Below are 25,920 nucleotides of genomic sequence, written 5' to 3' on the forward strand. Positions count from 1 at the left end.
AAATGCGTAGAAAAATTATCTGTTTTGCCAGCAGTATTGCTAAAATCTTAATTCACGATGTATTTTTCCAACATACTAGAATTATCAAGAACGATAGAATTCTCCGTAAAATAATAATTATTTTAATGAGGAATTGCTTAAGCCATTTGAAATTTTGCATTTAGTCAATTTGCCTGGTTTTTTGTATTAATTAAGAATAAAGTCCTAATATTTTTCTAATAAGATGAAAGTTTAATAATAAGATAGTGTGTGGTAATTTAATCGGGAACCGAAAATATTTTTATTTAGAAAATAATCACATCAATAAAAATTCCAAGATCAAGCAAGGTTATTTGAATTTACAGTAAAAATGTGTATATTTTTAATTTTTTTGCTATCGTTACCTTTTAGTTTTATTGTTTCGGTAACATATAAAATAATGTTTTATTGAAAGAATTATCTAATGGTATATATTTTTTATAATATTGCATAACTTTTGTTCCAGTAAAGGAAAAAAAATAATGTATGAAGCCTATGTAAAAACCAAAATATGTTATATGCAACGACTATGGGGAACAGGAAATTAAAATGACATAAACAGACTACAAAGACAGCAAAATAAAATGTTATAGTTAGTATATTACCTACCCTATGTAACAGCAACTAAAGAACTTTGAGAACAAACTAAACAATTAAATGTAACTGAACTCTTCAAACTAGAATCTTTAAAATGTATTCATAAATTAGCCACTGATGTAATTGTAGATGAAGAATTAAAACTTGAAAAAAAACTGTAGTAAACATGAACACAATACGAGAATATCAGAAAAATATCACAAACAACCTTTTAAAACGAGAAAAGGACAATCGAGACTAATAAACCATGGACTGAAATTATACAATAAACTTACAGACAAAACTAAACAAAAGACTCAGACAACCTTTACAAAAGATGTTAAAAATATTATTATTAACAGTAGAATGTGAATTTTAAAAGTAAAAATATTTTGTTAAATGTATGTAACCTGTAAGGGTTTATCAACGAAAAATAAAAAAAGTGTTTTTTTAACAATAAAAACATCATTTATTTAATGGACGGGATTTTTGCCTTGTACTATATAACATCTAGGCGCCGATTACAATAGGGAAATATATATATATTTCTAAATTTTAAATCAATGCAATTTGCTGGGACGTATTTTTTAATAATTTATTTTTTAGTGTAATGTATGAAAATATTTCTCCACAATGTCCATATTGCTTTTGAAAATACAATTATTAAAAAAAAAAAATCATTTAATTTTATCGGAATTCTTGATAAGTGATATTTCCCTATTGTAAGTTAACTTTTCTTAAATTGTCCGTAATATAAAAGCAAATTTTCATTATTATTTATGTTATCATCATGTTGTTTGTTAAACCCATAAAAATTTATATGTGTAAAAATAAGGTATTCATGTAATTATTTTATTGAAACGTCTTCTTTCACTAGAAACTCAATTTTTTTTTCAATTTTATTTTATAGGCAGTTAAAGAAAACTTTGTTTTAGCTTTCCAATGTAATTGGAACACCGGTCAGAAAATAATTTTAAGAAAAAATGCCCGTAATTAAACAATATTTTTTGTAGACCAATTCTGGATTTTATTTTGCATTTCTGTATTCACAACAGTTTTATTTCTTCATAAACTAGAAAATAATCTGGTTTATTTGTTAGTTTTCATAACTTTTAGGCTTAAAAAACGTCACTGTATTTACAAATTTACAATTACAATTTCGTTTTTTTTTTTACTATTTCCAGAATTTTGAAAAATCGTGTGTCAAAATTGGGTTTCATTTTTTCAAGAAAATGTCTAAATTCTAAATAATTGTGTTTAATTCAATAAAAGAAACATGTTTAAAAAAAAAAAATTTACATACTTTCTTTTTTGTACTCAAAATAAACAAGATTTTTTTATATAAGACCAGTGTTATGCATTTTATATATACTCTTATGGTACATTTTTAAAACATTCTGTTGTCTAGCGAGTTATGATTCGGAATAACGATCCATTGCATAAATATTGTAATAAAAAAAAACAGTCAGCAGATGTCGCCTATAAAAAGACGTCAAATAATGTGATAGGACGCTAGATATATGTAACTTCTGAGTGCAAATGTGAAAATCACAAATATAAGGCAGAATGATGAATGTTACTCAAAGTATAAAATAATCTCTTAAACCAGCCAATGACAGGTTTAAGGCATTAAAATGCTGTTATTTCCACGCGCCACAATAATTCCAGCACCTCGGTTGAAATATCTATGAAATAATTATTTCATTCGTCTTTGTTGAAATAATGGTCTCTTTTCCAAACGAATACACCTAAACTGACTATTTTACACAGGTGCGTTCTATTTTAAGGTAGTCAAATGACAATGCAATGCAATCAGTCAATGAAATCAATACAAGTATTAGTACGATTGTAATAATCGCTATATGTATGTCATTGTAATGTCCTTAATATTTGAACTTTGTCTAATTTTTATGCATTTTTTTATTTATTTATAATTTTGAAAAATCCATTAGGGTTAAATAATAAACATTATAAGGGCTTGTCATGTAATGTCTCGTCTGGATAGTGCAGTCATCATGTGATTTTTCAGGTTAGTTTTAAATATGTCTCAAATGTAATTTTTCAAATAGTAAGGTACGCCGTTGTAGTATTTAAGTCCAGTGTATAATATTTTTTACTGTCCGGCATTTGTCTTTGTTTTTTTAATTCAGTAGTGCTGTTGTCTGTTATGATGTTTGTTTATGTTAACATTTTTAGTTAATATTATGTCATCGTCTTGCATTTTTCCCAGTGAAATTTTGTTTTGCCTTGTCAGTAAACTGGTGTGTTTTTTTACAGTTCAGTCGTAGGGGTCAGGATAGTTTAATTGTGTAAAAGTTTTATTATTTAATTTTATTGTCTTTGTATTCTTCTTATTTATGTCTTGTTAACGGTTCCCCAGAAGGCGATAATGTAGCTCAATTTATTTTTAACATAAGTTTAGTAAATTATGATTTTTTTGGTACGAGGTCTTTAATTTTGTTGAAGAGTCTATGCAATAAGTACGTCTAAGTTTTTCGTCCATTTTAATTGTCAGTCTATGGTGAGTCCTAGGTACGTTACGTGTTTTTTAAGAGTTTTGCTGTTTATTTTCACGTTCATGTTATGGTTCTTTTTTTGTATCTCAAAGTGTTTTTTTGCATTTTTCGGCATTTAGTATTGTGTAGTTTTGTTTGTCCTTCTAATAGTTTTTGTACGTCTTTGTTGATGTGTTAAATCATTTCAGTTTCGTTTTTGTTTTTCATATAAGAGTCCTAAGTCGTCCGCATAAATTGTATTTTTCCCGTTATGTCACTGTGCATAATGTCATTTATGTATATTATATAAAACAGTGGTCCCAAAAGAGAACCCTGAGGTAACCCGAACTTTATTGCTGATATTTCACTTTTATCTCCTCTGATAATTTTGGAATATTTTAAGCGCTTGTCCTTTAACTCATGCATGTTTTAATTGATTATGAAGAGTACCTGCGTAGACAGTGTCAAATGCCATCTTAAAACCAAGTACGAGTGTAAGTGATTGTATTCAGGTAGATACTGACGTCATTGCTGTGGACGTACACTTTTTTTTTAGAATCGGTTTTGTTCTTTGGCAATGTAATTAAGGTTTTCTTGGTGTTGGTACAATCAATTATGTACGACCTTTTAAAATATCTAACTTGAAACAGTTAAGTTTACAATGGGTCTGTAGTAACAAGCTAAGTTTTGTCCCCAGTGTAACAAGAGTGTTTGCTTTCAAATTATCTGTTTCATGCCGTTTCCTGTGACATATCACAAACTGTTGCATTTTGTCGCGTATATCATAGGGATTAAGTAGTCATAGATAGCATTATTTTACAATCTTGACGTGTTAATTATTTGGATTAGTTCTGATTCGAAGAAAACTCATTACTTAGTTGAAATATATTTTTTTAATGTTTTATTTCATTTTTTATACAGACAACCTTTATAATATTAATTAAATTTACAACGATTTCATAACGGTCAATGATCTTGCAAGTACATTGTGCCAAAGTACACAAAACGCATACGCTCGAACCAAAAACATATATATAGAAGGCAAAAAAATATTATTCTATAATGAATTGTGTATACGTTCGAAGACCTCACACACAAGTGGATCAAAATTGGTTTTAAAGTAAATATTTACATGAAATTCATGTCCAATAGTGTATGTATGCATTAAGTACTGTTCAACCCACTTGTGGTTGAACACATTGCCTTATTAAGCTTTTAGGTGATATTTTAATAAAAGTATTGGTATTTTTAACACTATTTTTATGTAGATACGTGTCAGGTATCTACATAAAAATACTCGATGTTTTAATGTAATTAGGAAAACAAATTTATGCATTTACAACCGATACGATTGTTAATTTTTATCTCAATTCTAATCAGTAATAAATAATATTAATTATTAGGTAAAAAGTCGAACACCTACGGTTTTTTTCCATTCGTAGTTACCCACACGTATAAAAATTATTATATGTAAACACAGTTGTTGTCAAGTGTTAAGACTGTGTAGTTAATAAAAATACGTTAATGTAAAAACACCTGATGAAATAAATGAGTTGCCAAGTAGATTTAATGCCTCTTCACGTCACAAAAAGTAAGATTTATGGTGTTTGATTGCTTCTTAATCGCGACTATTATCCAATTACTTGTCAAAAACTTATTGAATAAAACTATTGATAAGACTTTTTTGATATTGGTTATTGAAATTATACATTTTTTGTTTGCGCTGCAGCAAAATTTTGTAATTTTCCATAAGGATATGTTTTTTACCCGGCACATTTTGTTTATCATCTATAAGTGCTCTGTCAGGTATCCCCAACATTGGCAATCACTCTGGCAAAGTTATCTCTGTCCTGCGCTGCTTGGAAAATTTGCTACATAGTCCTGAAGCCAGTCTAGTCTCGTATATTAAGCAGCCAGAACATTTGCCTACTTCTAGACCCTCGGTGACCCTCATTATTTTCTTTCAAAATTAAATGAAGCAAGGGCTACTTTTCTCCACGCATAGATGCCCTGATACGAAATTTTACGAACTTTTATGGTAGTTAAGAGTTCTCTGTTAGTTCTAGCTCAGCTTATTACTTTTGAATTCGTTATCAGGTCTGTCCGAGATATGTTTAGCATTCTGCGATATAAACACTTCTCAAAAGCCTCCAGCTTGATGATAGTGTTCACCTCTAAGTCTCACAGCCATAAAACAATACAGAACAAACATAACACGTTGCTATTCTTTGAATTATTTTCTTAATAAATGAATGAATTATATTTCAATAATTAACTAGAACCGTTTTTTAAAACTATCGTTTACAAGAAGACAATACAATATTATCCTTTCACAGCACTGGACTTATTGTTCTCGTGTAAATAGACATTTAGAGGACAAGGCAATGGACCAAAACATTGTCGCAGAGATAGACGGGCAGGCTATCTCCTCAAGACAATGGATTATCTTCACCACCGTGCGCGGCTGCATAATCCTCGTGGGAACGGGCACGGGCAGGATAGTAGGACAATAATAGCTACTTGCCTATCGCGTGCGTATCATTTCGGAAAAAAACCTTTTTCATTAATTTGTTTGACATCCAACAATTCCAATACATCTTGGTAGAAGATAAATCATTTCCCAAACGTGTTGCGTCATGTATTCATTTTCACAGAATTCTGCGCGTGAACTATGGTAGAATAGTAGTTGTACTGTCCCATTGTACAATCCAGCTTAGTCAAAGCTGTCCACGTAGCTAGGACAAGACAATATTGTTATGTCTATTGAATTTTTCTCTCGCAAACCCAGCTTAAGTCTCACAAAGTTTTCGCCGTTAAAATCGATAGATTTTAAAAATAATTGATCACTATTATTACTGTTGAATTTGCAATTTTCAAATATTAAAATTTATTTTGGTATTTTTTTTACACCACAACAGGCCAGAAGGCCCAATTACAGTGGTGTATTACATCACAGAACCCCCAGGATTGAGAAAAATCACATTTAGTTTTTGTGTTCTCACCGGGAATCGAACCTGGAACCTTCCGTGTGTGTCAAGCATCTTGACCACTACACCACGAAAGCCGCTATTTGATTATTAATAAGGTAACAGTTTATTTTATTTTATTTATCAATCGCTTTGCCAATAATACCTAGTGGCATCGACAGATATTTTAATCAAAATAAAGTAATTGGCAGTCAAATCACTTCTGATCTGGATCCGGATAAGGAAATTAGATGCAGAATAGAAATAGCACGATCAGCATTCAATGGCATGAAATCATTCTTCTGCAGTGATAGTCTTAATTTAAAACTGAGACAGAGGATGGTCAAGTGCTATGTGTGGTCAATACTGCTCTACGGGGTTGAAACATGGACTCTCAAGGTGAACTCCATGAACCGATTAGAGGCTTTTGAAATGTGGCTTCACCGGAGAATGCTGAAAATCCCGTGGACAGATTTAGTGACCAACGTGGAGGTGTTGAGACGAGCCAGTGCCGAAAAAGAACTATTGTCCTCAATAAAACAGAGAAAACTCGCATATCTGGGCCATATTATGCGCGGAAGCAAATATACGCTTCTACAGCTTATTATGATGGGAAAGATCGAGGGAAAGCGTGGGGTTGGAAGGCGACAGATGTCCTGGCTGAGAAACATCCGCGACTGGACGGGAGTGCGTGGGGTTGAGGCGCTGTTCCAGTTGGCGCAGGACCGGAATGCCTACTCTAGAGTGATCGCCAACGTCGGGGAGACCTGATATGGCACAGAAAGAAGAAGAAGAAAGTAATTGGGTTACAAGAAAAATGTTAGCTAAAACAACCCATTTTAACAAAAACTTAATGAGACTAATTTTTAATTACATCTTATAAAGATTAACTCGGATTTAAAACTGTCTTTCTTAATAACTGCTAAAACTTATATTATTATGTTTTTTAATTTAATGCCGGATCCAGTCCGAAACGATGATCTTCTCCGACGGATAGAAAAAGATATAGAGGTTCTGAAGACCACGAAGAAAAGAAAGCTTGAGTACTTTGGGCATGTGATGAGAGGCGAAAAATATAAAACTTTACAAGTCATTCTACAGGGAAGGATTGAAGGAAGACACAGTGCAGGTAGAAGGCGCATCTCTTGGCTTAAGAACTTGCGCGACTAGTTCCATTACAGCACTCAGTCCTCGTTCAGGGCAGCTGCAAACAAAGCAAGAATCGCAACGATGATTTCCAACCTTCATTAAGAAGAAGAATAATTTTATGCCTAAAATTTGCAAAATGAACAATACACGTTTTTACGAAATATTTCAACCGTATAAACATAGGATCTAGGTGCAATACAAGTCTAAAAAAACTTAGATCCAACATCGACTCCAATATCATGTTTAGTTTACTAAATGGCTTGATCTATGTAACACCAATACTGGAGCAATTGGCATTCCACGAAATAATGCGCTGTTCTTCTATCAGCACAGCACAAACTATGGCTCTTATGCACCAAAGTCTTGATTGTGTCGCGTTGTAAACTCGAGATAAGATCTCGACTTTTTGGTGTAAGTCTTCCTAGATTTAGACAATCACTAAAATAGACCAGATCTTATCTCGGGGTGGTTATTGTTTTTTACTTGCTGTATTTTTTTTTAATGGTGTTATTTTTATTGTACCTGTATCTAAAAATAATACTAACATTTTACTGTGTCTAAATGGACTAAACGAGTCCGTTAATATAATTGAAAAAAACAAATTTTTGCAATTTAATTTCTTACAATATACATATACATACTCGTACCAACATATTACGTATATTACAATATTTGAGTTTGTCCAAGTATTCGTAGACAAAAGACTAGATTTTCCCCCTCGGAAGTCATTTAGATTAACAAATTACAACAGGGATGGAGAATTTCTTAAATAAGGTAATATGAAAGTCTAGGCATTTACAGGACTTGTTACCTGTCATTGGCTGGTTTAAGTGGCCACTTTACACATTGTGTAACATTCACCATTTTGCCTATCTTTAAACATCCATATTTCTTCAATTCTTCCATTTGTTGATTTTAGTGAAGTTAAACAGCTGAAACTTTTATTGTTGTGAAGAGATTCATCTGACTGAATTATTTCACACACTAGGCAACGCTTTAAAACAATTTTCCAATTTTTAAACATCTTCTTGGACCAGTTGGTTTCATTACAATATTTGAGTTTGTCCAAATGTTCGTAGATAAAAGACTGGATTTCACCCCCTCGGGAGTCATTAAGATTAACAAATTACAACATGGAAGAATTGAAGAAATATGAATGTTCAAACACAGGCAAAATGGTGAATGTTACAATGACAGGTCATAAGCCCTGTAAATGCCTAGACTTCTATATTCCCTTATTTAAGGTATTCTCCATCCCTGTTGTAATTTGTTAATATTACGTATACGTTTGAGAATGTTATATACATATTTCATTCGTGCGGTGGTGGTATAGAGATCTACAAAATATATAAACGATATGGCAATGCAGTGTCCTATGTACCATATAATTTTAATTTACCATCCGGATATGAAATAAAATTACTAAAAACAATCAATTAACGTCATTCAGAACAAGCGATAAAAAATGCTTACGTCTTTGACTGAACAATAAGATCTAACATTTTTTATAATTGCTTCAGCTCGTCATGTTAGGTTTTTAATTTGTGCTATGGTAATTTTATTCGTTTTACTCATGTCAATAGTACGTTCCTACGTGGATCATGTAATGATACATCGATAGTTTTATATTCATGTAATTGTAAAATGATACTGTGACGTCAATTTACAATTAATATTCGATTGACACACGATTCACACACATGTTATATTATATTGTAACACGCATTTTTTTGAAAACTGATTGTATAAAATACTAATAAAAATATATTTGTACGAAAATAAAAATATGCTCATACAATTTATTTCAACAATTTTATAAAAACTAAATTCGTAGAAGACTTGTGCGTGGATCCGAAATTCGTCAACGGCGGCGTAAGATTCTAAAATTGCCGGCGCGGCTGCGAAATCAGTAATCGGCGGGGTCATTATGGCTATTTTAAAGTTCTAAACTTTACCTAATTCAATGAATTTACTTAACTCCTTTTTGTTTTCAATTATTAATAAACAGGATACAATAGTTTTCATATTCATTAATAAAGTACGCACAACATGGTCTAATAATATATTTAAAAAAAAAAATAGAATTAAAAAACACTGAACTTCCTCATCATACAATTGATAGTAGCAAAACTTTCTTATAATTTATTTATTCATTAAAAATTAAACTCGTACTCGGGCTGTGCCATACTGTCAACCCATAATAATTAATAATAAAAAAAATAATTGTAAGATAAATTTTATTAAATTATAATGACATGTGTTGCAATAGAATAACAATTCAGAAAAATAAGGTGTAAATAATAAACAATAAAATTATAAAGAAAACAATGTTAAATAATGGTCCAATGTAAATATTAAAATATAAATTATACAAATTGAGATTCTTACATAATCAAATTTACTACATACTATTATCATTAAAAAAAATATTTAAAAAAAAATACAAAAACAAGATTGATATTATATAATTGAGATGTGGTTGCTAGAAATTCACTCTATACCAAAGTAAGAAATGAGAGTAATAAATATTATATATAATATGCCAAATAAATATATATTACACACAGAATATATTAACTGTCTTAAAACGAGGACCTTTACCTAGTTAGGCAGTTTAATACTAAAACAAAAAAGTCGAATCAGTTTTACATGACAGGAATATGTAAATATTTAAAATTTTGTTGCAACAGGGCTTATGACATGTCATTAGCTGGTTCAAGCGGCCACTTCACACACTGTGTAACATTCAACTCTTCTATCTGTTGACTTTTGTGAAGTAAAAGAGCCGGAACCTTTAGCATGTGGCATGTGGGTGAGATTTATCCGGCTGAACCAATTCACCTACTAGGCAACCCTGAAAATTTTATTTTTTATTTTTATACTTCTCCTTATATCAGTTAGTTTAATCAGCAATGTCGTGAGTATGTACAAATGCTTGTAGACAGGCTGGATTTCCTCCCCGCAGAGCTCTCTAGGGAGGAAATACAGCCTGTCTACAAACATTTGGACATACTCTAAACATTGATGATCTCAAGATTATTTTTATGTTAGCTTATGTTTATGCAATGGGATCTTCATTTGAAAAAGCAATCAAATTTTGACGATTAGAATTTTCTTCGAAATCCTTAACAGATCTTATCATAAATATTAGTTTGAACAATAACAATAGGAAGCCACGTTGAATTGAAAAATAATCACGATTATTTGTTTTGAGGATAATTCTCTTAAAAGATAACATTTAAACAAAATATATACGATTTTTTTTTCAGAAAACCGATGGATTTCATTCAAAATTTGATAGTGTTTAGGATTCAATTTTTTTTTGTCAACTGTTTAAATTTTAAAACATTAATTTTGTGACTTATTTTTAGAACAAAAAACATCCCGCAATTTATCCAACGAGCGTTATGCCTATTATTTCCAATGATAAACTATTGTTCTCAACAAAAGGTAATTAATAATAAGCAAATTTTCACGCGTTTTTACTTAAAATATTGAATAGCCAACCTTGATATGGAAAATCCATTGATTGATTTATTTACTTCATTTAATTATTTATTACTTTTATTTCTTCGTTCGCATATTGAACGGCGTGGAAATATTATTTGCTTTAAATTACTTGTGCTGAATTTGCCCTGACCCGATTATTACTAATTCAAAACTTAAATATAACGTCGCAGTCCACCGAGAATCACTCGGAGTTAATATGTGCGATTGAATCGAAATAGATTTACCAGTCTTGATTCTTGAAATAAAGATTAAAAGGACATTAATAAAAGTCCATTACATTTGTCGTAAAGCTATGCTGGTCCCAATTTAAGTGGGGAAAGTAAGATTGATTTAAATATCACTCGTAGATCAGAAATCCATCAACTCGTAAATTTAAGGTACCTATGAGTGATGAGTACTTGCAAAATGATAAATATTCGTCATCATCAAATCCCTATCTGCACCCGATGGTACATAAGGCACTGTATTCTTAAACCAAAAGCTACGTTTCTCGATCGTCTGTTACAAGAAGAAAATGTTATCAGTTCCATGCATCAGATGCCAGACCACGGAAACTGAAATATTCAAGTGTAAAACCACATAAAAAACAAATATTTTAAGTCAACCTTCCCAGGAATCTAACTCGAGACCTCAAGCAAAGTTGGCGAATATGCTGACTTCTCTTGATTTATCTTTTAGGATATTAATAAAATAATCAAAATACGGATTACCTAGCATGGATGTCAAAATGCTGATTGTAAGGGAAATAGAATATGACATCGATTTTCCTACTTTAAAAACTTTAAACACCATAGACAGCTACTTTAAAAGCAGAAGCATCCTTAAGTACCATCAGTAGTTCAGTAGAGTTCAGTTTGGCCATTAATTAAGTGGTTAAAAAAAGTTTAATTTAGTAATAAATGCACATCGAAGTATAACATCGATTTCTTCTGGTAACTCCAAATGATGTAGGAGCTCCCTATTTCAACAAGTGGAATTCCTACAAATACTTAAAATTAATTTGTGCAATAATGTTTTTTTTCATATTTTTTTATATATACAATATATGTATATAGATAAATATATTATTAATTAGATTATTGTGTATCATTACTTTTCTAAAAAGCAAATAATAAGTAAAAAATGTACAAAAATACTACAAAAAACTCAAATAATTATTTTAACTTACTCGTACAGTCAAATGTTGGTCTTTTTTCAAGAAAATACACATTATTACAATATTGATACAAAGTATTAATCATATTTTGTCAGATGTTAGTTTTAATTCTGAATCGAATGCAAGAGTACAGACATAATATTGAACACATATAAAATAATTAACATATTTTATTTTGTTTTTAATGCTTTGAAAAATAAAACCCGTTATTAAGAAGAAAAGAAAATAATTCAACAAAATTAGATAAAATGGTCAAAAATATATTTTTAAAAAAGTAGAAAAATAGAAAAAACAACATAATTAAAATAAAAGAATAGCCATCTAATTTAATAAAGTTCAAACATAAGAAAATATAAATATACATGCATTAATAGTTGGTGCTCATAAATGTAACCAAAACAAGATAAAAAAGAAAACAAAGTAAATATATCTACTGAAATTTTGATAATGCCTTGGAAAGTAAAATAGCTTAATATATTTACATGCCTTTTTTTGTTTGTTTTTTGGCTTTTACATGTATAAAATTTATAAATATAAAGACAGACATGAATTTTATACAGAAGTAGAAAAAAATTAAAATGAATAAAAAAAATATATTTACATGTTAGTAAGAAATATATGGGTTTACATAAAGTACATACATACATACATTGCAGTGGAAAAAACATAACTGAAATTTTCCCCACAAGTTATACTAACTAAAAGAATCTTCAAGTTTAAAAAAAATTCTTTAACAATTTTTTTTCAAAAATATTTACAAAATAGTCTTAAATTAAAGTCCTGTTGAGTTACATACTTACAAATCGTCAGCAGGTTTTTATAAATTGCTTCGATTATTCATACTTAACCTACATTAATATTAGAAGTTAGAAAAATAATATTTAAGAATACACATATAAGTTTATAAAAAATACACAATTTTAATCAACAAAGTCTTATTTCGGTATTTAAATTTAAATTGATACACTGCCTTTTAAAATTTAAAAGTGTTATATTAAATATATCAATATCATTTGCGTATTCATTTCCAAACGCATAAATTCTCCTTATTGGCGAATGTGCACTTCAGTTTGTTATAGATACATTTACATAGACAAGTTTATTAAATCGGGTAACCCGACCAGGCACTCACTAGTTAATTAATTGTAACAGTTGGGAACAGTCAAATATTGAATTTTAAATTTTAAATTGAATAAAACAAATGTTTAGTTTTCTTCTATTTTCTAATATTTGAAAATTTTAATATTTATTTAACTATGTACGAGTAAAATTAATATGTTTAACTGGAATACCTAATTAAAAATTAACAAAACGTCAACATGTATGTTCAACTCTTTCAATATTGTTTATATGCACTTTATAATGTGGTGACCTAATAACCGAGTTTTATTTATGTTGGATACGTTCTAAAGCAACGTATCAAATTGTTATTCCATAGACCGAGTCAAAATCTCTGATCTCGCGCAACATAAATAATTTACCAAATAAGAAACTAAATAATTTGCCAAGCATTACCTATTTAAAATAAAAAATAATTCATACAAGTTATGAAAAGTCCATTGCAGATCATTTTTACTGCTGTGCAGTCATTGGTGTTTCGACTTTTAACGCTGACGGAAAAATAATTACGTCATCATCCAGCCGCTCTCTATAATTTACATCTGATTGGTTTATTTCAGTTGAATGCAAGTCTTACAAAAAAAAACCAACTCACAGCACTAATAAAACGTGTTCATAAGGTGTCAAAGATAGAATTTTGACGTGTATTTTTATAAATAAATCATCTCTCCTTTGAAATAAGAAAATTCACAATGTGTTTTTTATTTATTGGCCCAAGTCTGCATGTTTTTAAGCAATACGTGAGATTTGTCTACTTTTATGTACGAGCAATGGTTAATTTTATCTGTCTACGTCTAAACAATGCATAAAATACTGTTTAAATCAGATTCGTACTAAATTTACCCTGAAGTTTTATTGGATTTATACTTTAGCCGACGTCAATCAAACCGATTTGATGCCAATAGTTCTTAGAAATCTATTGTTAAATTTGAATTTTGGTAAAATAATAATTATTGGTCTAGAAAATCAACATCAAACGTGACCTCACTTGTATTTTATCGTCATTATTCGTAAATTGGTATAGCCTGTTTAGCCATAAATCAAAAATTCTCTAGAAGCAATAAAAACATGTCATGTGTTTTAGTCTACGTAAGTGTGATAAAAAAGTTTATGGTAAAATGAGAGAAACGCCCCTTTAACCAAACCTTGGATGTAATCAATTTATTTAATAATCGTTTTATTTAGGAAATTTATGATTGGTTATAAAATAAATACTGTTTCTTTGGCCTCATATTCCGTATGGAAAAATATGCCTTTCTACAGCTCATAGAGGAAGGGAAGATAAAGGATAGACTGGATATTGGATATGGGACGTAAAAGAGCATCATCCATATAATAGAATACCAGATGCAACAATGCTTATCAGAATTGCCCAGATCGAGAGGAGTTTCAAATTACGGTCGCTATCCTCCGAAGGAGAGGCACGAGAAGACAAACATAACATATTTGTCCAATAAATTAACTTCAAATATCTACGTACTTAGAATAATATGAAAATTCAGATGATAATGGTATTTTTATCGTTTGGTAATCATATTAGAAAGATACTCATAGTGACCGTTATTTCATGGTGCTCATTTTTTTTTAAATTTTCAAAAATATTATCATATTTTTTTGCATCCAAATGCAAACATTTAAGAAATGTGCTCTTTGAAAAAATAACAGTATTATACACTATCTAAAGATAATAAATTAATTTTTGGGACTATTGTAATATTCATCAGATACGTATTATGATATGTACGTACTTGCATTAAAAATATATTTAATTTAAGCCATTAAAAAAAGTGCTCGTTGGTAGAGGTATGCTATAAAAAACACGTAATTTTTTTTATGATAATAAATATATAAATAAAAACGGTTGCTATGTACTAAGCTTTGGACATTCTCACTCGCTTCTAAGGATTGCATCTAATGTGGTTATTTAAAATGATTTAGCTAAATTTTGGCTTAACTCTTAACGAATACCTTTATTTTTATTAATTTGTGTTTATGTGATCCATGAAAGAAAATCATTTAAAATACCGCGTAGAGAGACGAGATTTTATTTTTAAAATACTAAAATGTTGTAGATATTCACGATGGAAATATTTTTTTTAATTTTTTAAAATATTTGTTGAAGGATAATTATAAATGTTGTAAAACAATAAAAAAATTTAAGGTTTATTTGAATTCCGATAAGACATGAGAGTAGATATCCTATGATTTTTCCCGCAAAACTGTTATGTTGTGCTGCTGAAACGATATTTGGAGTTATTTTACTTCTAATCCAAAACACAATTAAAATTGAAATAATTTCGTTTGATTGCAACTTTTAATTAATGGCACCTAGGAAGCTGAAACATAGCTCACATAAAAAAAGATGCTGTAATAAAGCTGAATTGCATAATACTTTTTAACATGTTCCATCTTTATAACGTTGCTTCGCAAAGGGTTTAAGTAAATAAAAATACACAAATGATACAGCAATTTCGTAACTGGGAGTAGACGTTCTGGACACGTGGACCAAATGCATGCTGGCTATGACGTCAATACAGTTTATATTTACACGTGAAATGGAGAAATTATAGCTCGAGAGATTTTTCCTCGCTGGCCCCTCTTTCAAAGTTTAGCAACATTTATTATGAAATCAAAAGCAATCCCGATACACGGTACATTAAATGAAATCATATTTTTATGTTGTAACCGCCATTTGCTCGGGAAACCATGACACAGTGACACATTTTCTCGATTCCGTTTGATAAATTAATGTCTCAAATATAGAACTGGTTTGCTGGGTACAGTGAAATCCCTTTTCAGATAAGTGACATATGGCAGATGTACTGAGAAATGCAAGGCTGTGGTAATTATAAAACACTCAGAAGGTTTTCCAGACAAATTTAGTTTTGTACATGTGACACAACTTAAGTCAATCTCTTTTGACAGTTCGAAACTTGTTCAATACGGAGATTAAATATACCACTAGCCCACTATCAAAATGAATAAGGTATTTAACTAATATCCTAAATTTGTTAAGTACATGCATAGTAATATATGCATTTCAGAAATTTTGAGGCAGTTACAATTATTGCAGTATTGACAATAACTTGCAAGTGAAAAAGACATTTATGCTCAAACTTGCATTATAATTTATATTGCATACGTAAAAAGAATAAAAATAATTCAGTTTGTCAGATGAGTAAATTATCACATTTTCTACAATGAATGATTTTAGTTTTTCAAAAAATAAATAACCTATATTTTTAAGTGTGTTTTATTTAATGTGATACAAAATTGTGAAGCTTTTCGTTAAAAACTGAATATTGATGTTTAAACGTGATTAATTTATTTTGAAGATGAACTGCTGGTCACATTAAAAAAGTCTAAAAAATTTTATGCTCTACCTATTTTAATTTAATACAAAATCAGGTTTTCTAATTAAATTATTAATACTGAGAAAAGGGCTGTTTGGATACATTAAATTGAAACATGAATGTAAATGTAATAGAACTGACTGAGCCTTTCTTTGAGTCTGCATGTATGACATAAAGCTTGCTCTCTAGTATGTTTATACTTCACGAAATTCACATTATATTAACATACAAAGAAAGTGCACTCACCGCCATATTTTGTAACCAGAAAGTTTTTACGATTGCTAAGTTATTGTTCTGTGTAAAACCTATGATGTTAAAGAAACAATTGTTTAATCACTTCGCAGCGTGTATTTCTACGTCAAAACAAATGTTTTTGAATAAATACGTGTAAATCACTAAACTCTTGTCAAATATTTAAACGGCTGACAAGTCTTAGGATATTCATTCAACAACAACTTGATATATTATGGTCTATAAACAAGATTAAGAAATGGCTTAGAAAGATTTTTAGTCATCTTGCCGTTGCTGGGGGCATTCGCTTGCGTCAAAACCTTAAAACTTACGTTCATAATAGATAACAGTACATTTAAACAAATATTGTTTAACAAATTAGTAAAAAATAACATTATATTTTGGATGTTTGTAGTTCTAACTTTATAGTTCATTTATTGCACAACCAACTAGTTTCAGTAACTCACGTTGTCCTCTTTAGGGTTATATAATAACTAATTATACATACGTAAAAGAAACAGTTAACAATGGGTGTCGATAAGGAAAGAGGAGGGGGTCGAAGCTAGTCGGTTTTGACAGTAAAAAATGAAGTGATTCATTAAACAAAGTAATTTTATTTATTCCTTTAAAACAAAATAACATTCTTCATAATTTATTTATTACTAAATTTTGTGGTCAAAAATAACATTTGCGCGTGTTTTGTACTAAAGATAGATATACAATTATGTAAGCTGAAGTATGGAAATAATACTTTGTACGTTAATGTATTCTCTAAGATTGAAAATATATTAAAGGAAGAAATAAAGGGTATAATCTTTATAAAAGAAATAATAGACGAGTGACTTAAATCCACAAATTTGGAATAACCAGTGATCGGTTTAATCGCTTTCGCGACATTTTTAAAACTGGTGACATCTATAATAAATTACTATGAACTTTTACCGAAAATTTTTAATTGAAAATTAATAAATAGTTTTTTCTACTATCGTAAATAAATATATTTTGGAGAAAAGATGGGTACAAATGAAGCTATAAGCAAACATTTCAGTTGTATTGATATTATGAAGAAATTGTTTCAATTCACTTAAACACTTGCAAAATTTCTTAAATGTACGTACCAGCTGCATTAATCAGAAATTCACTTCAAATACATACTTGAAAATAGCATAGAGTGCATTTCATTAAACCACATTTTCTTTTGAGCACACAAGTTAAGTTTAGTATTTAAAATGCATATGTATGCTTTTTAACTAAAACAAATAAATATTAAAAATATTGTCAGGTACAAGAGTGAATAAACAATGAAAATTCATTAAAAAGACAAAAGAATAGCACTTACAAGAACAAACCACCTTCCGTCAATGCCACAGAAGTTTTTTTTTTATGTAGCGTTCTGGGCTGCTATTCCAAATGCTCTCGCAGCCGTATAAAAAGCTTTTATAGCGCGTATTTACTTACAAAACACGCACTATAAAAGTGTTTTCTACGGCGGCGAGAACGTTCGGAATAGCAGCGCTGGCAGCCTAATATACGGGTAACCCTTGTTGATCGCGGGGGATACGTTCTGAACATGGCGGAGATAAGCGAAATTTTGCGATGAACATGGGATTTTTTACGGAACTCAGATAATTTTCAGCTGATTCTGTGTCTGCATCTGCACTAGCCGATTTGTCTATCATTTTAAGGCAATGCAAGTTTGATTGTTTTTCAAACCGACTTAACCAACCTTTGCTAGCTCTAAAAACGTCTTCTACTCCATTTTGGGGATTTAAGTGATCTCGAAAAATTTTAATATTGTTTTTTTGTTGCACAACTGATCGCACTGTAGACTCAGGAAATTTAAAATCCCTACTTACAACGCCAATTGAACCACCATTTTCTATCATTTTGACTATTTTTAGTTTCTTTTCTTAAGTCACAACATTGCGAAAATCGTATCGTGTTAAAACGAATCCGCACTCGCTGAGGTCGCAATTAACGGAGAATACCTGTACTCGTGAAAAATAATGAACTTTTATTTAAAATCTACATAAAAATATAAATTGTTCACCAATTATAATAAAATTCAATTTATAATTTAGAATTAGAAGTAAGACGATCTGACTTTTCTTATGTATGGGCACTAAAGCAGCCGTTTTTTGCACATAATAGATATTTACCAATGGCGTATCCCCCCTATTGTTTTGATTTTTGATAAATTGTTTCCTACTTAAGCTAGGACCATCTAAAAACTCAAAAATTAACCAATTTTATATGTTGTCTTTGAACGTACGGTATACAAATATGAAATAATATTTTTTTGAAAACGGAAAATGTACTGATACAGAAAATTTATTCTGATACTCTTCCTTAAAAAAAACCAAATCGCTTAAGTTTTGGGGTTATTCATCAAAATTCCCAGACACTGACTATCCTCGCCAATTCTATTGAGACAAAAAACGCCAATAGTTTGATGTACGGTTTGGTTTTCAAAAAACTGCTAAACATCGGGCGATTTTCAAAAACGGTATCGATTTAATAGATGTTTTCCTTTAACAATTCACAAAAGTGAATGATTCAATATTATTCATTGAATACATCATAATATGATTGTTCGTTGACGCTTCCAATTAGACTGTTATTAAGTATTGATAAAATCAATTAAGATACTTTGAACCTAAAAGCTATTGGTTTATCGGTTTGCGAAATATGTGATAATGATAACATTTTTCCATGTTGACGGCAAACGAATTTCTATTTTAACTTTATAGAACTCTAAAACACCAAAGCTGCCATATTTGTTAGTGACCGACTGAAACAAGATTTTAGCTGAAACCAAAACTTATTTAAATGATTGTATTGATGATTTTTGTAGATATGTCTTGATAAAACTCCATGGTTAATGATTTAGATAAAATTATAAATAAAACTTTCAATAAAACTTTATGGTGTAGTTTCACTTTTATTTCATTTATTTTGATCAACAAGCGCTTTTGCCCAAGAAGTCTTCTTCGGGACTGGTAAATTGTTTACAACATTTTGAACTTTAATCATATTTTTCACATTGAAGACTCATAAGTATTTGATTTAGGGATAGACAACATGAATATTATTATAATTGTTTTGCAAAAGCTTCATTATAAGAAACATTTTAGACCGAAATGGGGATTCAGTCCTAGTAATTTTTATAATTCTTATTATTTAAAAGGTAAGGAAAGGAAAGATGCCTTTTTAGGTGAAAGCGCTCGTTGGTCAAAATTAAATAAAAGAGAAAATAAAACAAGAATTAATGTTCATAATGTTATTTATAATTGTATTTTAATCATTATTAAAATGAATTGATAGTTACTTGAAAACGCCAAAAATTAGAAATAAAACTCATAAATTTACTGAGTAATTTTGTTTATTTTTTGCGCTTTTTGGTTCGTTGTTCTATTATACACAAAATTTATATGTAACGGTTCTTCAATGCACGCTATAGGAACTTTTACTTACCAAACATAAAGGAATTACAAAAATATAAATTTGAAAGATCTTAGAACTAATAAACAATAACAGACAAAGAACAATAGTCAACAAACCACATAATCAAGACTAGTTTTTATTTTTCATGTTAGATTACTAGTAGGTACACGAACACGTACTTTTTAGATAAATATTGTTAAATATTTGTATATAACCACTTACCGACTTTTTTATGTCGACTGGTTTCAGGACGTACCGTATATACACATATATAATAACATTTATTAAAATGTTTGACTACAAAGTTAATGCTTTTTTTTCTTCAAAACACAGAGTTTACTCTGAAGATGGCTCCTGCCATGGCAGCCGAAACATCGGAACGAATCCAACTTCTACGGGGTCATCCAAAAAAGATAAATATTCTTATTTAAAAAAAAAAAAAAAAACTTTTATTTAGGAAACATACAGTACAATTACAAAGTTTTATATTTTACACAGTTAGACTTAACTCTAATGGACCAGTGAAGTTTCCAAATTATAAAGCAGTTATATGTAAGTTTATTAATAAAAGTATAAAAAAGAGAAGGAAAAAAAGCATAAATGAAAGTTGTTTAAAAATTAAAGTTCAAGTAAAAAAAGTTATTTTAAAGTTTGTAGTTAGTATTTTCAAATGGAAATTATATTAAAAATGAAGAAAGTTTGTAAAAATAATTAAAAGTTAAGAATTAAAGAATGAAAAACATGATCAGATGTAAAAATAAAATAAAAAAGTAATAACATTTAAAAAAAAGGAAAAATATATATATATACACATACATATTTTAAGGGATTCAAAGAAACGATGAAAATAATCTTTAAGTGAAATATAAGACAATAAATTTAAGTAAATTTAAAAAACATCTTCAAAATTAATGACATATTATAGCAAGAGCAGAAATATATTGATTTTATATACATATATAATATAAGTGATTAAAAGTATAAAAACATGTCAATGCAGCAGAGAAAAAAATAACAATAACAGGTAAAGCAAGTAATCTTTAAAGTTTGAAAAAGCAATATTGATAACAGTGACTGTGAAAACCGACGCACCTATTTATTACTCTTCCTGCGGTAATAGTGTGTATTTTACTCCAAGATGGTTCTCACCAGAGAAGTGTACAAAATCTGTTCTTATTATGAGTTGAACAAACGGAAGTTTGTGCGTAATAAGTGAATGCTCCCATTAGGACTGCAAACTGCAATGGACATGCACCGGAGTTGAAAGCACATATTAGTGTTACCAAAATAGCACTCCACCCGTCTGCCGCGCAGACTGGCTGAAACTATGTTCGTCCGTGCAGAGAGTGCGGACATAGTACACATTACGCAGTATACCGTATCGCATTAAGGGAGGTTAAGGAACTTGCGAATTTAGGTACACGAGTGGGAAAGCCGTATATAAGGTCATTGAATTTCAGGAAATTTTAAAGGAAAATTACGATTAGTTTATCTTCATACCGTGGGATATTTTAAACTTTGTTTTTCCTTAAGTAATATAATGCAGATTGCATTATATTATTTCTTTTTTATTGGTAACTCTTATTATAGTTCTATATATAAGTAAATACAATGCGAAAAAAAATCATAAAAAAGCGTACCAGCGTAATTTCACTTTAAATTTTAATTGAAAACATATTGTACATAATTTTATATAATATTTCCAAAGAGTTTTTATAAAAAAAAAACTGATTTAGAGACATGTAGATAACAATATTAATGTACAGACGTTTTCATATTTTGAACTATGACATTATTTACAAAGGCAGAATATAAATTATGATACACTACAAATTAAAAGGGTGTGAAAAAGTTAAAAAAAATTACAAAATAAACATAATACAAGGAATGGAAATTAATTAAAAATTATATAAACATAATACAATCCAAAAAAAAAATTAAGAATAAAAAAATTAAAAAGTTTAAAAATTACATGTGTGTATTTATATATAAGCTGAACGAGTAGGAGAGTGCAAATGTTGAAAAATTACAAGAATAAAAAAGTTTTTAAAATTAACAAATTATATTTACCCTATACAGGTTAAAAAAATACGAAAAGCGTATTGAAATTAAATAAACACAATACAAGATAAAAAGTATGAAAAAGCATAAAAATCATTTCAAAAGTATTGAAAATTACATATTTTTACAATCACAAACGGTAAAATATTAAAAATTATATGTTCTAGATGCGCATTCTCTGGATCAACTAACATTATTTATTCGAGGTACTTCTGGAAAAAATAATTCTTCAATTTATAACGATAATAATGAAAAAGAACTTATAAAAATATTCTTTTTATTTTTTGTTGATTCCGTCTTAAAAAATCCTTTCGTCAGCAGATCTATACGGCGCTACCCCAGATCATCCGCCCTTTCCTCTTTCACACAAGAGAAAATAAACATAATATGTTAGTATCCAAAAAAAAGCATTTAAAACTCTTTTAAATGAGCACAATTAGATTAAACTATTATTTGTAATTAAGGTTCTAGCATTTTCTTAATAGTTGTTTAGAGTGAGGAAATATATTTCAATTCCAAAAAAAATGTGTTTATGTTAATTTATTATTTTAATTTCTACGTTTATTATTAAAAATGCTGATCGTTGAATAAACTTATAGGTACATTTAAATGCTTATTATCTCTCTGCAATCTGCTTATTATAAATCATTTACTGGACGTGCAATATCTGCTCGGAAAAATAAACTCTTATCAGAAGAACAAATACTATTTAGTTTTCTAATATAATTTGCAGCTATTATTATTCTATCTGGAAGTGATGTGCATCGTTTGTGTTTCAAATATGGCAGTCACGAGTTTATGTCATAATGATATTTCTGTCCAAAGGTTATCTGAGTAAACTTATTGTATTTAACACCCCCAGCAGTGCTTTATCTTTTATTATTCCGAGATAACAAATAATGACCTTGTTATGATTTAGTCCTTAGAAAACATATTTGTGCCACTGGAAAATCAAGTCAACATACGACTTAAGTGTAGGATTACCATACGTCCCAGTTTGACCGGGATTGTCGCGGTTTTACACATTGTTCCCGGCGGTGACGGCGGCGTCTTGGCCGATTTAGCATTTTGTATTCGTACCAGCCAAACGAAAATTAAAAAAATATGCAGTTCAGAAAAGTTAATTCCAGTGAGAAGTGCGATTGGCACAATACAATAAAATGATCAAATTCTGTAGCTTAGAGGATAAAACACGGGAGTCCACTTTTTGCCGTTTTGAAGTTAAGCTAAAATACCGAAGTGCATTTTCGTCATAAAAATGGTTTTTTAAGTCGAAATAAAAAGTCCACAAATTTTGATACAAAAAAAATCTGTGTTATGATTTTACATTGAAAATACTTTATAGATAGAAATTATCTCATTTATTTAAAAATTGTGATATTTTGAAAATAGCAAAATCACAAAATCTTGGTTTGGTATTTATCATTCTAACGTATAACTAGAATTATATATACGATATTTGAATACCTCGTAAATCTAAACATATTTTTTTTAAAGCTTCCACTCGTTTGTGACTCAAAAGATTTAATATATTGTTATAAATCTTCTCATTTAAATATAATATTATGCTTTGTGTCTATATACATTTTGATCATAGATCAATTTTCTGGATTCTAATTATTTTTTATCTTTGACTTTCTCCCCCTCCCCCCGTAACAGTGACAAAAAAATGGTACCGGTTAAGAGATTTATAATTATGGTAAGACAACTTAAGTGTGGTCAACTGACATTTGCTAATCCAATTTTTGTGTGCATATCATTGCACGTCTACGATGATGAAATCATAATAAATTATTGAGCTTTGCTATATTTAGTAATGTGAGCTCTAATCATAGTGGATGTTGTTGATCAATCCATTTTCCTATATTATCCTAGATATCTTAAGTTTATAAATACACAGCTATAAAAGCAGTTTTACGAGTTTGCTAATATTTAAATAAATAGCTTCAGTATAAGTGTCTACTTCTAAATCAAATAATATTGAGCTGTTATCGAAAAGTCTGTAATTTTTACATTAATTTATTTTATTTTTAATTATAATGTTTGGATAATTTATATAGCGCCATTTTTGTGAAAATCATCTAAAAAGCGCTGTACAATAAATAAATATCCCAACACGTCTTGCTGCTACAGAGCGTATGGACGGTTGGGATATTTATTTATTCATTACATTCAATAAAATTTATGTTCATTTATTTACAAATAATTGACCTAGGTATTTACATTTATATAGGCACACGTCTCAACTCATAAGAGTCCTGTGATGAGTCAGTTAGTGACCAAACAGTGATTTTCTTTAAATGAATGCAGTATTTACATGACACTATTTTTTTTTTCACAATAAAACAGACGCATTTAATTATTGTAAAATAACAGAGTATGATTTATGTATATAAAAAAATATCAATTATGACTTACCACAGAAAAAAAACAGTGACAAATTTGGCCCACAATATGTCAATTATACCATTGTACAAGTACATAATTTGTTACAAAAAACAAACATTTTAATTACTTTGTAATATTACACGGGTTAGTTTTTCATTATGTACTCGAACATTGTTTAAAATGAATACTTGTGCTAGGCTATAAAATCTTCTGTTTCATTGTTTTAAATCATAAAATCCTTTGTTTGCGTTCAAATTTTGGCGTTATATGAAAACCAAATGCGCACGGATCATTTGATTACGGCAGTAATGTCTCATAAAATTTCGTTATTTATTGCTGAAATTAAGTACGCGTGAGAAGTGACAGAAGGGTAATTTGCAGGTTTCGGTAGACAGAGCGTCGCGTCAGCTTTTCTGGAAATTGCCCTCGAGCGGGAAGTTGTTATAAACTTCATTGGAATAAGAGTAAATCAAGTCATGGAGGGTGATATATTTCGCGAAACCAGCCGTCCAGCGAGACTTGGAGTCTGAGATACTCGACCATATCTTTTTATAAACAGGCGGTATGATGTGAAAGAAAAATATGTTCTGGTTAGTAAAATTGTAAGATTCGATTTGATAAAATGTATCAAACATCGAAGCTCTGATTTACTATGCCATGTGATGGCAAAAACTGTAATGCTGTCCAAAATGTCGACAAGAATGACGAACAATACGTCTATTAAATTCTGAACTATTTTAAATGCCAAAATTGGCGTCTTCCGTGGTGTACCCAGTGGTTAACACTTGACTCACACACTGAAGGGATTCAAGGCTTTTTGTCGTGCAAAAAACAAACAACAGTTCCAGATTATTGAAATGCCATGTTATTGATAAATTGTTAAAAACAAGAGCTTCCGGTCAAGAATTCAAAGTATAATTGCCTTTTAAGATTATCCTAGGGGTTAAAGATAGTAAACATTAATGCTTTTAAGTGTTCGGCATTTAGGATAAATGGTAATTATTGAAAAACTTTAAAAGTATTCCATATTTGGCTTTTAAATTTAAATAGAAATGAAAAGGATTTCACAGAAAATCATATTCTGCAGTACAAAACATTTTGAAAAATTGGCGTTTAGGATAGTGCAGAATTGAAACGAATACACAGCATAATTATATCGGAAAAAATAATTTGCATCAAAATTATAATGTATTATTAATATATTTATTTAATACTAGCATGCTGTTGCCAACTGATTAATGGTAGAGAATTTGGCAGCTCGGGTCTCATTTGGTCGGCTCTCGGGGCTTCAGCTAATCGGCTCTTCGGTCCTTATGATGTGTTTTTGGTGCACTTAATTTCATTAAAAATACATAGAGACCCTAAAACGCCGTGTTATTTGCACAACACCTTAGCAATAAATTATTTAGGTAATATGTTATAAAACAAGGGCTCTTATGGAGGAATTTAACAAA

General features: G+C 29.7%; 2 long non-coding RNA genes across 2 annotated transcripts; one reads left to right on the forward strand and one right to left on the reverse strand.

Moving 5' to 3' along the window:
- Window positions 1-4,148: 4,148 nt before the first annotated feature.
- Window positions 4,149-7,806, forward strand: LOC148273537 (uncharacterized). The gene is made up of 2 exons (XR_015824553.1): window positions 4,149-4,209; window positions 7,023-7,806. It is a non-coding gene; the product is annotated as an uncharacterized LOC148273537 (long non-coding RNA).
- Window positions 7,807-20,212: 12,406 nt separating this feature from the next.
- On the reverse strand, window positions 20,213-21,250 carry LOC148273538 (uncharacterized). Its single transcript, XR_015824554.1, has 2 exons — window positions 21,110-21,250; window positions 20,213-20,409 (listed from the first exon to the last, which is right to left on the reverse strand). It is a non-coding gene; the product is annotated as an uncharacterized LOC148273538 (long non-coding RNA).
- Between the last annotated feature and the right edge of the window lie 4,670 nt (window positions 21,251-25,920).

This window comes from Micrasema longulum, unplaced genomic scaffold (genome assembly GCF_059751315.1).
Source record: "Micrasema longulum isolate JH-2025_06_02 unplaced genomic scaffold, ASM5975131v1 h1tg001918l, whole genome shotgun sequence".
Taxonomy (NCBI): Eukaryota; Metazoa; Arthropoda; class Insecta; order Trichoptera; family Brachycentridae; genus Micrasema; species Micrasema longulum.